This window comes from Lathyrus oleraceus, chromosome 7, assembly GCF_024323335.1.
Source record: "Lathyrus oleraceus cultivar Zhongwan6 chromosome 7, CAAS_Psat_ZW6_1.0, whole genome shotgun sequence".
In the NCBI taxonomy this organism is placed as follows: domain Eukaryota; kingdom Viridiplantae; phylum Streptophyta; class Magnoliopsida; order Fabales; family Fabaceae; genus Lathyrus; species Lathyrus oleraceus.
In genome coordinates, this window is record NC_066585.1 from 95,700,119 (window position 1) to 95,714,760 (window position 14,642).

Genomic DNA, 14,642 nt, shown 5'->3' on the forward strand with positions numbered 1-14,642 from the left:
CCACAGCGTGAAAGAAAAGTCTTACTAAGCGGCCAAGGATCTTTTGGTCACTTAATTAGACTGTGGGATTATACAAGTTCAAAGGATTTAATTAATCAAAATTGCTTTCGATCAATTTAATCGGGGGGTTTTGTTTTAATTTTGGATCTAACTGAAGTTAGTACTTGTTAGAAACTGTCCTAAGGGATCATGCATTAGAAATTGATTGAAAATTCTAAGTTAGAAGTCCTAAGGGAGCATGTCAAAGTTGATCAAAATCATGATTAAAATTATATGTTAAGTCCTAAATTATTAGGAAATGATTTAATTCTAATCCTAAGGGGAACATGCAATTTTAACACAAAAATACCAAAATAAAGTCCATAAGGGCAAATGGTCAATTGCAAATAATATCAAATTCTAACCATGGTTTAAAGTTGATTAAACCCTTATGTTGAATGGTATGATTCTAAATCTAGTCAAGTGTTAATTGTTTTTTTCTTCTTATTAGAATCTAATCAAACATCCTAATTAGAATTCTAATTAAATCTCAAAAAACCCAATTAAAGTCCTAATTTCCTAATTAAGATCTTAATATGCTAAAAATCAAGATTAATTGTCACTTATCAACCTATCTAATATTGTCCTAATCCATCTAATATTCTCAATCCTAATTAAAGTCTAAAATCCTAACTCCAATTATTCCTAATTACACTAATAAACTTAATTGACTAAACATTCATCTATCTCTAATGACTAAATGCCACAAACAGACCCAACACTAAGAATGGGCCCAACACAAGTATAAGCCCACACGCTACACAAACCAAACAGGGAGGTGCAAGGAGCAAAAATCCATTTGGGCCTCTGTTGTTTGAAGCCCGGCCAAAAAAGGAGCCAAAAAAACACAAGAACAGGATTCTGTAAGCAAGTCCCATGCCTCACAGATGGGGGTGTAAAACCTGGAGTAGTGGTCCATGCGGTGGGCCTTAGGCCCAACATCCTTTCAACTAAGAAACCAAAAACGAAATGCAAAAGGGGGTGTTGCGCTGAAGAGTGGAGTTTGGAGTGTAATTCATTGGGCCTACCAGGCTAAGCCCAATGCCTACGCACTGAGTTGGAATTGAATGTTCGCGCGCACCAAATCTCTCTCTCTCTCTCTCTCAGACTCATTACCTATTGACCAAAGACCGTCGCGCCGGCGGACGTCGTCGGCGACGATGTCGACCTAACCTAGATAACCATCACCACTAGATGCACAAGGATGCGCTGAATACGACTGTGACGGTAGATTCAGGAGGTGGTTACTGAATTGGCCAAATCAACCGAACCGGTGGAAGAACCCTAAATCCCTAAATTCGAATTACATGGAAATCAGCAAGAATTGGTCTCTACCTCCAAGGGGTTTTAATTCCCTAGCCTAAATACTACCGTTTGGCATATTCAAAACAAGAAAATACCACAGCAGGGCAATGGACTTACCGGAGAAGATGACTGGAGACTTCAACAGGTGAGTTTTTGATCACTGCAGCACGATTCGTCCTCTTCTCTTCTTCCTCTCTTCTTCTTCTTCTAGAACTTCTTGAAATAAGTAGCGATGGAAGTGATGAGGTTCAACTCAAGCAAATTGAAGCTTCAATGCGAAACTTCAATGGCTTATGAAAATAAGAGCTCTGAGTAAGGTGAGGGGGAGAGAGTTGCAGAAGTGAAAGTGAACTTGTGTGAAAATGTCCAAGGGTCTTAAAATGATGATGATGAATGTGATTAAATAGGCCTTAGGTATAGATTGAGATAGGTTTGGAATTAGGATTGGATTTAGTTAGGTTCAGGTTGGGAGTTAGTTGGACTCAACTCACTGAGTTAATTGTAAAACTCAGTTAGTTAGAACCAACTCAGTTAGTTAAATTGGTTCAAGAGTGAAGGGACATTTGATTGGATGTGTAGGTTAGTGCTTAAATGGATATGAACTTAAAGGGCTTGAGCAATGACTGGTTGAACAGGTCACACTTAAATGAATTTGAACTTGAGTTTTGTTTATGACCTGTTATTGGCTTAGGCAAGGTGTAACAAGTATGCTCAAGTGTGACCTGCAAATGCAGGTTAGTTCTGAACCATTAGCCTTGAGGTGCTTGTTCATGCTGTGACATTGTTCCCACTGCTAGGGAAAATTACCTTGCTTGAAGCTTGGTCTTGATGTCTTGTTTTGGTGCCATGGCTTTCTTGCAGCATAACTAGGTTGGTTCTTTCTTTTTGCACATGCTGCACCACATGTTTGCCCTTGACATCATTTTGGTAGGTTGGTGGTTATGCACCTGGATGTTGTGCTGCTGCAATTCTAGTGTGATGCAGGAATGGAATGCATTGATTCAGCATGACAGGTCTTTTTTGTATTGAATTTGACGAGTCCTTTAGTTTTGTCAACTCTATGCTTGGTTTTAATGCACCTTGGCCTTGTTAGATTTGTGATATATTCCATGGTAGGTTTGCTTATGCTACTCACTATATGTCCCTGTTTTCCACTGTCTTCACATGCCTCCTTACTCTTTTGTACATGATGTTAATTCAAGAGGTTGGTTTATGTTGATGATGATGCAGATATGGTTTCCATGTGACTCCCATGAGTCAAGTGCATGTTCAGTTGATTATGGACTTATGGTGCTACTGGAAGGCATTGGACAAGGCAAATCAAATTGTACATGAGTTGCTTGTAGCAGCATGGCTGACATAGAGTTTCCATTGGCTAGGTCATGGGTTTTCAAGGTTTGGTGCATGAAGGGAAGCAAGTCCAAGTTTTGGTTTTACTGATGCATTTGCTCTATAGATTTATTCTCAATTGGTGTTGGTGACATACTTAAATGTTTGTTGTTCCATGGTGCATCATGCCTTATTTAAGATCCATTAACTGGTTTTGCAGGCTTTATCTTGTGGTTTGCCCATCTGTTGTGCTGTCATGATTGAATGCTGACTGCTGAATTGTTAATGCAAGCTTGGTTTAGGTCATGGTTTATGCAGCATAACTAGGTTGGTTTTTTTCACATGCTGCATGACATGTTTCCATTTGTCCTTGACATTGTCTTGGCTGATTTATGGCTTGCCCTAAGGTAATGGTTCTGGTTGAAGAATGTTGTAGGCCATTGGAATGTATATGCATTGTTTGGTTTTGGTCTGAGTATGGTATTGGTTAGGTTAGATGCTGACTTGATGCAGGTTTCTAGAATTTAGCTGGCATGACGATAGGTCAGTGGTATGTAGATGTCATGGTCATGCGATGGAAAGGATTGCATCATGAGCTTGGCATGTGGTTGTGCATTATTGTCTTGATGCTATTGATGAGGAAACTACTGCTAACATGCTGTCAAGGTTCGAACTGAAGGTTAATTTAATTGGAATATTAATGAACTTCCATGCTATTGGTTTTGAATTGAAGTCGGCTTGTGAATATTGTGCATGCTGCTAACTTTGTTGTTTGTTGCAGGTTCTACTTGTTTTGTTGTGTTGGAGAGTGTCATGCCTTGCCAGTGTTGGAACTGCTGCAGGCTGGTTACAATGATGTTTGGCCGTTGTTTGCTTATTTGTGACTACAAGTCTGAAGGCTACTTGATGTTGTTGCTGACCTATTTTGTAGTCAGCTCAATGCAGGTCCATAACTTCAAGATGGAATTTGGTAAAGGCAAGGTAATCACTTCAAGAACTTAACCATTTACTTGCAATTCTGATTTGGCAAAGGCAATGCAGTTGGATTCATGACAGGTTAGCAGCACTTCATGGCTCGACCTTGGTGTTAATTATGACTTTGGTCTGGTGCAAATTTGGCTTTGCAACAGGTTAGTACAGTAGGGTAAATGCAGTAGGATGGTTAATTGGCAAAGCAAAATTCCAAAGGCTCAAGGCATGACCAAGCATGAAGAATGGAATGAGAGTTATGGAAATGGAGAAATCAAAGAGCATATAGAATCAAAGAGCATATGGAAATGGAGAATGGAATGAGAGTTATGGCCAGCCATTTAGTGATTAGGGATGACCAATGGCATAGGGTTGACTTTGGTCAAAGTTGACCAAAAAGTCAATTGTTGACCAAAGTCAACAATTGGTCAAAATTGAATTTTATTTGCATTTTTCTTGTAAATGGACAAATGATTGATGATTGTGGTGAAAATTAGGGTTTAGGGAATTTGGGTTGACTTTGGTCAAAGTTGACCAAAAAGTCAATTATTGACCAAAAAGTCAACCGTTGACCAAAGTCAACAATTGGTCAAAATGGCAAGACTTGTATTTTTTTGTCTAGAATCAAATATGATGTCTTAAAATAAATGTGGGATGGATTGAAATGTTTTTAAAATGATTTGAAATTGGTTCTTACAAAGGATTTTTCATGACTTGAATGCTTGACTTAAAAAAAGAACATAACTTGATTGGCAATATATGTTAACAAGGCCATGAAATGATGGTATATGATTAGGGTTTGAAAGGGATATCCATGAATCAAATGGCATGATTGGAAATTGGCTTGTGACACAAGAAGGCTGGTTATTTGGATGACCAGGACCATAGGTGTATTAATAATTACCTGAGTAATGCCATGACTTTAGGCCAAGACTTATGCCCATAGAATCAAAGTAGGGCTAGGCCAAACATGTTGGTAAGGATGAAGATTGAGGGGGCATGGATGCACAATTGGGCCACCAAGTTTATCTGATCCACCCTCTCCCAGATTAGGGTTTCATTGAGGCTTACCCCTTAAGCAAGTCTCTTGAATTAAGCCATAAGTTCCAACCACCAGTCCTCTAGTGTGTGACCTTACCTCAGAGTTTTGAAGACCAAGACAAGGTCTAGGGAAGCTTCAAGAGGTCATGTTTTTTTGAAAATTTAGGGTTTTGAAAACCAAGAGGATTGCCTGACCACACCTTTGTTGAAGTCACCTTTACCACTATCATTAGGGTTTCATACCCCATATGCTGATGCTGTGATTCAAGCATGCCTTTAGACTTTGATATCTGTGTGAACCCTAGCTTTATGGGCCCAAACTACTTCTGAATCCATGAGGAATGATGCATGTGGATGAGTTATGAATGTATGCAATTCATCTCCTGATCAAGTGTTTGGATGCATAGGTGAGAAAGGGGAGGACAAATTTAGAGGTACAACACAAATATTTTCAGACCATGGATTGTGGACGAAGGAACACTAAGAAGTGCAATTTCAGATGTCCCGATTTGAAAAAGTTAAGGAAGCTATCATCTTTTGTATTAGATCCCTTGGACTTTAAACAACGTCATGGGAAGCTTCTATCTGTATTGTCTACTGATTTGGTTGAAGGACTCTTGAGTGTGTTGGTTCAGTTTTATGACCCTCTCTACCGTTGCTTCACTTTTCCTGATTATCAGCTTATGCCTATGTTGGAGGAGTATGCCCATCTCTTGGGAATACCTATTTCTAACAAATTGCCCTTTATCAGATTGAAGGAGATTCACAGATCTCATATTATAAATGAAGCTCTTCATCTGAAGAAGTCTGAGATTGAGGCTCATTGGGTGAAAAATGAGGAATGTTTGGGTTGCCTTCTAAGTTCCTCATCAAGGAAGCTACCGCCTTTGCTCAAGCCGGTAGTGTGGATGGTTTTGAAGCTATCTTCGTGTTGCTCATCTATAGTTTAGCTTTGTTCCCTAACATCGACAGTTTTGTTGATGTTAACGCTATTAGAATCTTCTTGATTAGGAATCCTGTGCCTACTCTGTTAGGAGATATGTATTTATCTTTACATCTAAGGAATTCTAAATATAGTGGAAATGTTGCGTGCTGTGTTCCTCTTCTGTACAATTGGTTTATTTCGCACTTGCCTCAGACAGCTGCTTTTGTGGAGAACAAACAATTTGTCTAAGGTGGTCTCAGAGACTTATGTCTCTCACTAATGATGATATAGTTTGGTATGATTCTTCATTGAGTAGATTAGAGATTATTGGTTGTTGTGGTGAATTCTCTAATGTGCCTCTCATTGGTACACAAGGAGGAATCAACTACAACCCTGCTTTGGCTCGTCGTCAACTTGGGTTCCCCTTGAGAGATAAACCTAATAACACTCAGTTAGAAGGTATTTTCTATCAAGAAGGTAAATATCCCCAACATTTAAAGCAGAAGATGGTACACGCTTGGCATAATGTGCATAGGAAAGGAAGATCCGAGCTTGGTCTACGCAACTGTGTAGCTTTGGAAGCTTACGCTATTTGGGTGAAGAAGAGAGCTTTGGAGTTGAAAATGTCGTATGCTTGTGAGAGACCTATGTCTTTGGTTGTGGCTGAGCCATTAACTCTCCCTAACTAAGATGTAGAGGAGTTGGAAGACGCACTCGGCAAGATGAAGCAAGAGAGAGATATGTGGGAAGAGCGGTTCCACGCTTTGAGCTGAAAACATAAGGAGATACAGCTTGAGTCTAAGGACAAAGATGCACTTATTGAACTTCTTGAAGACCGAGTAGTGAAGAGACAGAGAGAGCCAGAGGTTTCATCTTCCTCTAGTATACCTCAACCTTCCGTTTCTTGGAAGAAGATTGTTGATCAGCTTGTCCTCGAGAAGGCTCAGATGAAGACTTCTTTCTAGTCCGAGATTAGACGCATCCGAAGGAAGTACGCGCCTGCAGCCAGATCGTCTGATATTGTTGTTAAGGGATCCTTAGGATGACTAGTTTCTCTTTCTCTTGTATTTTTGTATTTTTGGTTTTTGAAATTGGACTCAGTGTAATCCTTCCAATTATATAAATAAAAGAGATTTTTATGGTCAATTAGATTGTGCAATTGTTATTATTATATATTTGCAAATAAAATAGTATCTTCCTTGAAAATAAAAACAATCAAAGCATTGCATTTCACACATCATTTGCATAACAGGTTTTTCTTCCACTAGATGTCTTATTGGTTATTCTTCTATGCTTCAGCCAAACTGGCTCATCGATACAATACCCACGCCAATCATCTGAGAATCATGGAACACTTAGAGCAAGAGAACCAAGAGTTGAAGGACGAGATCACCCGCCTAACTGCTATGATGGAGTCAATTTTAGCTGCTCAGAGTCAATCTTCTCCAATGCCTGTAACTCCTCCTCCTCAGAGGACTGTCATTTCAGAGGTTGTGACTTCAACCGTGCCTGCCACTCAGTTCTCTCCCACTATGCCTTCCGGATTCCCGTGGGGAATGCCGCCCAACTTTGTGCTTGAGGGTTTTGCGCCTACCTTTGCTTCCATGCCGGCATCTATCCCGGTCATGTCTGTTCCTCCACCGGTTGTTCATACCCTGCCTCGTGTTAAGGACACCATCTACCATTCCGAGCCGTCTGAGAGTCCGGATGTTTATAAGAAGATGGGTGAAATGAAAGACTAATTCCTTGAGCTACGAGAGGAGTTGAAGACCTTGAGGGGAAAGGATTTGTTTGGTAAGAATGCTGCGAAAATTTGCTTGGTTCCCAATGTTAAGATCCCGATGAAGTTCAAAGTCCTTGACTTTGAAAAGTATAAAGGGAATACCTGTCCACTCAGTCATCTCGTCATGTATGCTAGAAAGATGTTGACGCAAACTGATAATGATTAGTTACTGATTCATTATTTCGAAGACAGTCTGACTGATGCCGATTTGAGGTGGTACATAGGTTTGGATAGTGCGAGTGTTTGCACGTTCAATGATTTGGGTGAAACTTTCGTGAAGCAGTACAAGTATAATATGGATATGGCACTGGATAGGGACCAGTTGAGGTTGATGTCTCAAAAGGACAAGGAGACGTTTAAAGAGTATGCCCAGAGATGGAGAGAGCTAGCTGCTCAAATTACCTCTCCATTGGAAGAAAAGGAGATAACCAAGAGTTTTATTAAGACCCTGAGCTCCTTTTAGTATGAGAGGATGATTGTTAGTGCCCCCAGTGACTTTACCGAAATGGTAAATATGGGGATGAGATTAGAAGAAGGTGTCTGTGAAGGGCGGTTGTCTAAAGAAGAAGCGTCATCAAGCAAAAGGTATGGTAACAATTTCGCTAAGAAGAAAGAAGGTGAGACAAATGCAGTATCCGTTGGGAGGCAGAGGAGGCCTCATTTCAGAAGAAGTCCACAACCCCGTCAACACCATCATCAAGTATCATCTGTTATTTCAATATTTTCCAATAATCAATCAATGCCAGTTCAACAACAACGTCAACAACAACCACAACAAAGAACAAAAAACTACAACACCAACAACACCAACAATAATCATCAACAACAATAGAATTTTGAGAGGAAGAAGGTCACCTTTGACCCTATTCCTATGTCTTATGCTGAATTGTATCCATCTCCGGTTCTCAAGAACCTTATACAACCAAGAAATCCTCCACAGATTCCAGAACCACTTCCATGGTGGTATAAGCCGGAACTCCACTGTGTTTTTCACAAAGGAGCTTCTGGTCATGATATTGAGAACTGTTACCCCCTGAAATATGAAGTCCAGAAGTTGGTCAAAAGTGGGATGATGTCCTTTGAGGACCGTGCGCCAAATGTCAAAGCTAACTCATTACCCGCTCATGGTAATCCTGCTGTCAATATGGTGGACTGCGGTCCTGGGGAGTTCAAGATATTTGATGTCCGATTCATTAGAAGGTCCTTAGTGACGATGCACAAAGATATCTGTATGGTGAGTGATTGTGAGCATGACCATGATGGTTATGCAATTTGCAGTGTTAACCCCCGAGGTTGTGTAATCGTGAAGAGAGACATCCAGAGGTTGATGGATGGAGGTATGATCCAAATTTTTCAGTCCCGTCACTTGGGTGACGATGTGAATGTAATAGTTCATGTGTTTAAGACACTAGAGAGAATGGTAATTCAATTTGACAGCAATAATAGAAACATTGTCAGCAATAGATCCGTATCACCGTTGGTAATAGGGTTAGCGGGCCCTACCCCATACGCATCCGATAAAGCTGTTCCGTATCAGTACGATGCTACTATGTTGGAGAATGGTCAAGAGGTTCCTTTGCCTACGACCAGATCTGTTGTGAGTATTGCTGATGTGATAAAAGTGACCCGTAGCGGTCGTGTTTTGGGGCCTATGTTCCCGAAGAGTGTAGAGGATGTCAGTAAGAAGTTTGAAGTACCTGCAGTAGATCCAGTTAGCGCTCTAAGATGTTATTCTGGTGAATCCAGCAGTTTGAATCCTAATGATGATGATGAGGTACTCCGTTTAATCAAGAAGAGCGAGTTTAATATGGTGGAGCAGTTGCTCAAAACTCCTTCCAAGATTTCAGTGTTGTCTCTGCTCATGAATTCTGAAGTGCACAGAGAAGCATTGTAAAAGGTATTGGAGCAAGCCTATGTAGAGCATGATGTAACAGTGGATCAGTTCGATCATATTGTGGCTAACATCACTTCCTGCAACAATTTGAGCCTTTGTGATGAAGAACTCCCCGAGGAGGGTAGGAATCACAATCTGGAACTACATATATCGATGAACTGCAAGGAGGATGCACTGTCAAATGTGTTGGTTGACACCGGTTCTTCACTGAATATACTCCCCAAATCAACTCTTTCCAGATTGTCATATCAAGGAGCTCCAATGAGGTACAATGGCGTGATCGTCAAAGCTTTTGATGGTTCTCGCAAGACTGTAATTGGTTAGGTGGACCTTCCTGTGAATATAGGTCCGAGTGATTTCCAAATTACTTTCCAAGTAATGGATATCCACCCCGCCTATAGCTGCTTGTTGGGAAGGCCATGTATACATGAGGCAGGGGCTGTTACGTCAATGCTACATCAAAAGTTGAAGTTTGTGAAGAATGGTAAGCTTGTTATCGTCGGTGGAGAGAAGGCTCTCTTGGTGAGCCATCTGTCGTCTTTCTCTTATGTAGAAGTTGAGGATGAGATTGGAACTCCGTTCTAAGCTCTATCTATTGTAGAAGAAAAGAGAGTTAGGGCACCCATGTCCTCCTTTAAAGACGGGCAGAAGATTGTTGAAGACGATAATTCTGATCAATCAGGCCGAATGGTAGAGGTCGCCGAGAACAAGAGGAGAGCCGGTTTGGGTTTCCAACGAGGATCATCTGTGATTAAGGCTGAAGATGTGAAACCCAGTTTTCGTAGCGGAGGGTTCATTCATGGTAATGAACAAAACTTAGTTGCAGTGATCGAGGGAGATGAAGATGAAGACTGCACCAATTTTGTGACGCATGGAAAAGTTTGCAACAATTGGACCGCTGTTAATGTTCCTATTATTGTTCATCATTCTAAGTAATTGCTTTATTGTTTTTGAAAATCCTTCTCCTATGCCAAAGGGAGAAGTGAATATTGTTTGGCATCTTTCAATTTGATCATTAATAAAATGCAATTCTATTCATCCACATCTATGATGTTTTATTTTTACTTTTTGCTTTTTCTGAAAAAATGGTAATCACAAAAAACATAAATAAATAAATACAATAGTCCATCTTCATAATATTTGGTCACAAATCACTTATCTAAAATCAAAATATCAAATCATTATGCAGGTTGGTTTCTAAACCCATTGAATACAATGATCCTACTCCTTCCCTAAACTTTGAATTCCCCGTGTTTGAGGCCGAGGAAGAAAGTGATGAAGAAGTGTCTGATGAATTGACTCGTCTACTTGAGCACGAGGAAAAAGCTATTCAGCCGTTCGAAGAGCAAATTGAGTTAGTCAACTTGGGTTCCGAAGATGATGTGAAGGAAGACAAGATTGGGTCTCAACTGTGTCTAGAGGTTAAGAAGGGGTTGATTGATCTTCTTCGAGAGTATTCAGATGTATTTGTCTGGTCCTATCAAGACATGCCTGGTTTGGATTCTGAGATTGTGGAGCATAGATTGCCGTTGAAGCCAGAATGCCCGCTAGTCAAGCAGAAATTGAGAAGAACTCATCCCGATATGGCAGTAAAGATCAAAGAAGAAGTGCAAAAGCAAATTGATGCTGGTTTCCTTGTTATTGCTGAGTATCCGTAGTGGGTGGCTAATATTGTGCTTGTTCTGAAGAAGGATGGAAAAGTCCGTATGTGTGTTGATTATAGAGATTTGAATAAAGCCAGTCCGAAAGATGATTTCCCTCTGCCACACATTGATATTTTGTAGACAATACAGCTGAATTCAAAGTCTTTTTGTTTATGGACGAATTTTACGGATATAATCAGATCAAGATGGCAGCCGAAGATATGGAGAAGACCACATTCATTACACCCTGGGGAACATTCTGTTATAGAGTGATGCCTTTCGGTTTAAAGAATGCTGGTGCCACTTGCCAAAGAGCAATGACTACTCTTTTTCATGATATGATGCATACAGAGATCAAAATCTATGTTGATGATATGATTGCTAAATCCATTGATGAAGCAGAACATGTTGAGCATTTGTTGAAGCTATTCCAGCGTTTAAGAAAGTACAAACTCCAGTTGAATCCAAATAAGTGTATATTTGGTGTTCGATCTGGTAAGTTGTTGGGCTTTATTGTCAGCGAGAAGGGTTTTCAAGTTGATCCTGCAAAGGTCAAAGCAATACAAGAGATGCCTGCGCCCAAAACTGAGAAGTAAGTCAGAGGTTTTCTCGGCCGCTTGAATTATATCTCAAGATTCATTTTGCATATGACTGCCACATGTGCGCCTATATTCAAGCTTCTTTGGAAATATCAATCTTGTGATTGGACCGAAGATTGCCAGAAGGCTTTTGACAGTATCAAGGAGTATCTACTTGAACCTCCGATTCTGTCTCCACCTGTTGAAGGAAGACCGTTGATCATGTATTTGACTGTGCTTGAAGAGAGTATGGGTTATGTTCTTGGTCAGCAAGATGAGACTGGAAAGAAAGAATATGCAATTTACTACCTCAGTAAGAAGTTCACCGATTGTGAGACTCAGTATTTTATGCTTGAGAAGACTTGTTACGCATTGGCTTGGGCTACTAAGCGACTGCGTCAATATATGTTGAATCATATCACTTGGTTGATATCCAAAATGGATCCAATCAAGTATATTTTTGAGAAGCCTGCTTTAACTAGGAGGATTTCCCATTGGCAGATGTTGTTATCAGAGTATGATATTGAATATAGATCTCAGAAAGTGACCAAAGGTAGTGTCTTGGCTGACCATTTGGCTCACCAACCAATTGAAGATTACCAGCCAGTGTAGTATGATTTTCCTGATGAAGAGATTTTGTACTTGAAGATGAAAGATTGTGATGAACCATTGCATGAAGAAGGGCCAGAACTTGGTTCCCGTTGGGGCATGGTATTTGATGGAGCTGCTAATCAGTATGGTAATGGCATTGGGGCAGTAATCATTACTCCTCAAGGCACTCATTTTCCGTTTACAGCTAGATTGACTTTCAAGTGTACAAATAATATGGCTGAGTATGAAGCTTGCATTATGGGGCTTGAAGAGGCCATTGATCTCAGAATCAAGTATTTGGATGTCTATGGAGATTCAACTTTGGTTGTGAATCAAATCAAAGGTGAATGGGAGACGAATCAACCCGGGTTACTACCCTATAGAGATTATAAAAGGAGGATTTCAACTTTCTTTACATAGCTTGAGTTTTATCATATCCCTCGGGATGAAAACCGGATGGCAGATGCTCTTGCAACATTGGCTTAAATGATTATAGTGAAGTATTGGAATGAATTTCTCAATTTGACTATGATGCATCTTGACATGCCAGCTCATGTGTTTACTGTTGAAGAAGTCAAAGATGAGAAGCCGTGGTATTTTGATATCAAGTGTTTTCTCCAAAGTCAGATTTACCCGCATGGGGCATCTTTGAAATATAAGAAGACTTTGAGGAGATTAGCCGACAACTTCTACCTAAATGATGATGTGCTATATAAGAGAAATTTCGATATGGTTCTGCTTAGATGCATGGATAGACACGAAGCAGACCTGTTGATGACTGAAGTCTATGAGGGTTCCTTTGGTACTCATTCTAATGAACACGCTATGGCTAAGAAGATGTTGAGAGCATGTTACTATTGGCTAACAATGGAATCTGACTGTTGCAAGTTTGTGAAGAAATACCACAAGTGTCAAATCTATACAGATAAGATTCATGTTCCTCCGACACTATTGAATGTCATTTCCTCCCCATGGCCCTTCTCCATGTGGGGAATCGATATGATTGGCATGATTGAGCCCAAAGCTTCAAACGTACATCGTTTCATTCTGGTGGCTATTGACTACTTCACAAAGTGGGTTGAAGTGACATCGTATGCGAATGTAACCAAGCAAGTTGTTGTGAGGTTTATCAAGAATCAGATTATATGCCGATATAGGGTGCCAAGCAAGAACATTACTGATAATGGATCGAACTTGAACAATAATATAGTGGAAACTCTTTGCAAAGACTTCAAGATTGCACATCATAATTCTTCTCCCTACAGACCCAAGATGAATGGGGCTGTTGAAGCTGCAAACAAGAACATCAAGAAGATCATCCAGAAAATGGCTGTAATGTATAAGGATTGGCATGAGATGCTCCCATTTGCTTTGCATGGGTATCGTACATCCATCCGCACTTCAACAGGGGAAACCCCTTTCTCACTTGTTTATGGCATGGAAGTTGTGCTCCCGGTAGAGGTTGAGATCCCATCATGGTGTGTTTTGATGGAAGCCAAGTTGACAGAGGATGAATGGTGTCAGACCAGGTATGACCAACTAAATTTGATTGAAGAGAAGAGGTTAACTGCCATGTGTCATGGTCAGTTATATCAACAGAGAATGAAGAAAGCTTTTGATAAGAAGGTCAGACCTCGTGTATTCAGAGAAGGTGATCTTGTGCTCAAGAAGATTCTATCTTTCAAACCAGATTCTAGGGAAAATGGACTCCTAATTATGAAGGCCCATATGTTGTTAAGAGAGACTTTTCAGGAGGTGCTTTGGTTCTTATAACTATGGATGGTGAAGAATTCACTCGTCTTGTGAATGTTGAAGCAACCAAGAAATACTTTGCCTAAAAAGAAAAGAACAACTCGCTAAGTTGAAAACCTGAAAGGGCGGATTAGGCAAAAATGAGTGTCTCGGTGGATTGAAACCCGAAAGGGCGATCCAGGCAAAAATTAGAGACATAAAACAGAAAAAATTATCCCGATAAATTGAGTACCCCGCCTTGGGGAAATTTATGCAAAAATTAGGGATCATGGCAAGTAACTGCAAGCTGGTTGATCTTCAGTCTTGAAGACTTTTTTGAGCACAATGTTTGGTTCTGATTTATTCTCAACCAAAGTTAAGAGCACAATGGATATTGAAGGAGGTAGAAGGATGAGTGATCATTGTATTCAATGTAGCCCTTTTCCATATAAATTACCATTTCTCAACTTTTGTAAAGATCTATGGAGTCTTGTCATTTGCAGACTACCATTCTATTAAATAAAGTTGAGCTTTTTATCCAATTATTTCCACTCTTATTTATTCAGCTAAATAGAATTAAATTTTATTATGATCATTTTTAAAATAAAAAACATGTTTTCTTAAATAATAAATGCAAATACTTTTAAGAGTAATCGATTTCATTAAAGGAATATCAACAGCGGTTTGAAAAGCGGTAAGCCCAAAATGTGGAGCATTATTGGTTCTCCCCAAGTAGTTGGCGTGATCCCTATTTCATTCCCCATCAGCTTTTCAGCATCTCGAGCCGGGTTTCGTTGGTTTCCCTAGCTGAGTT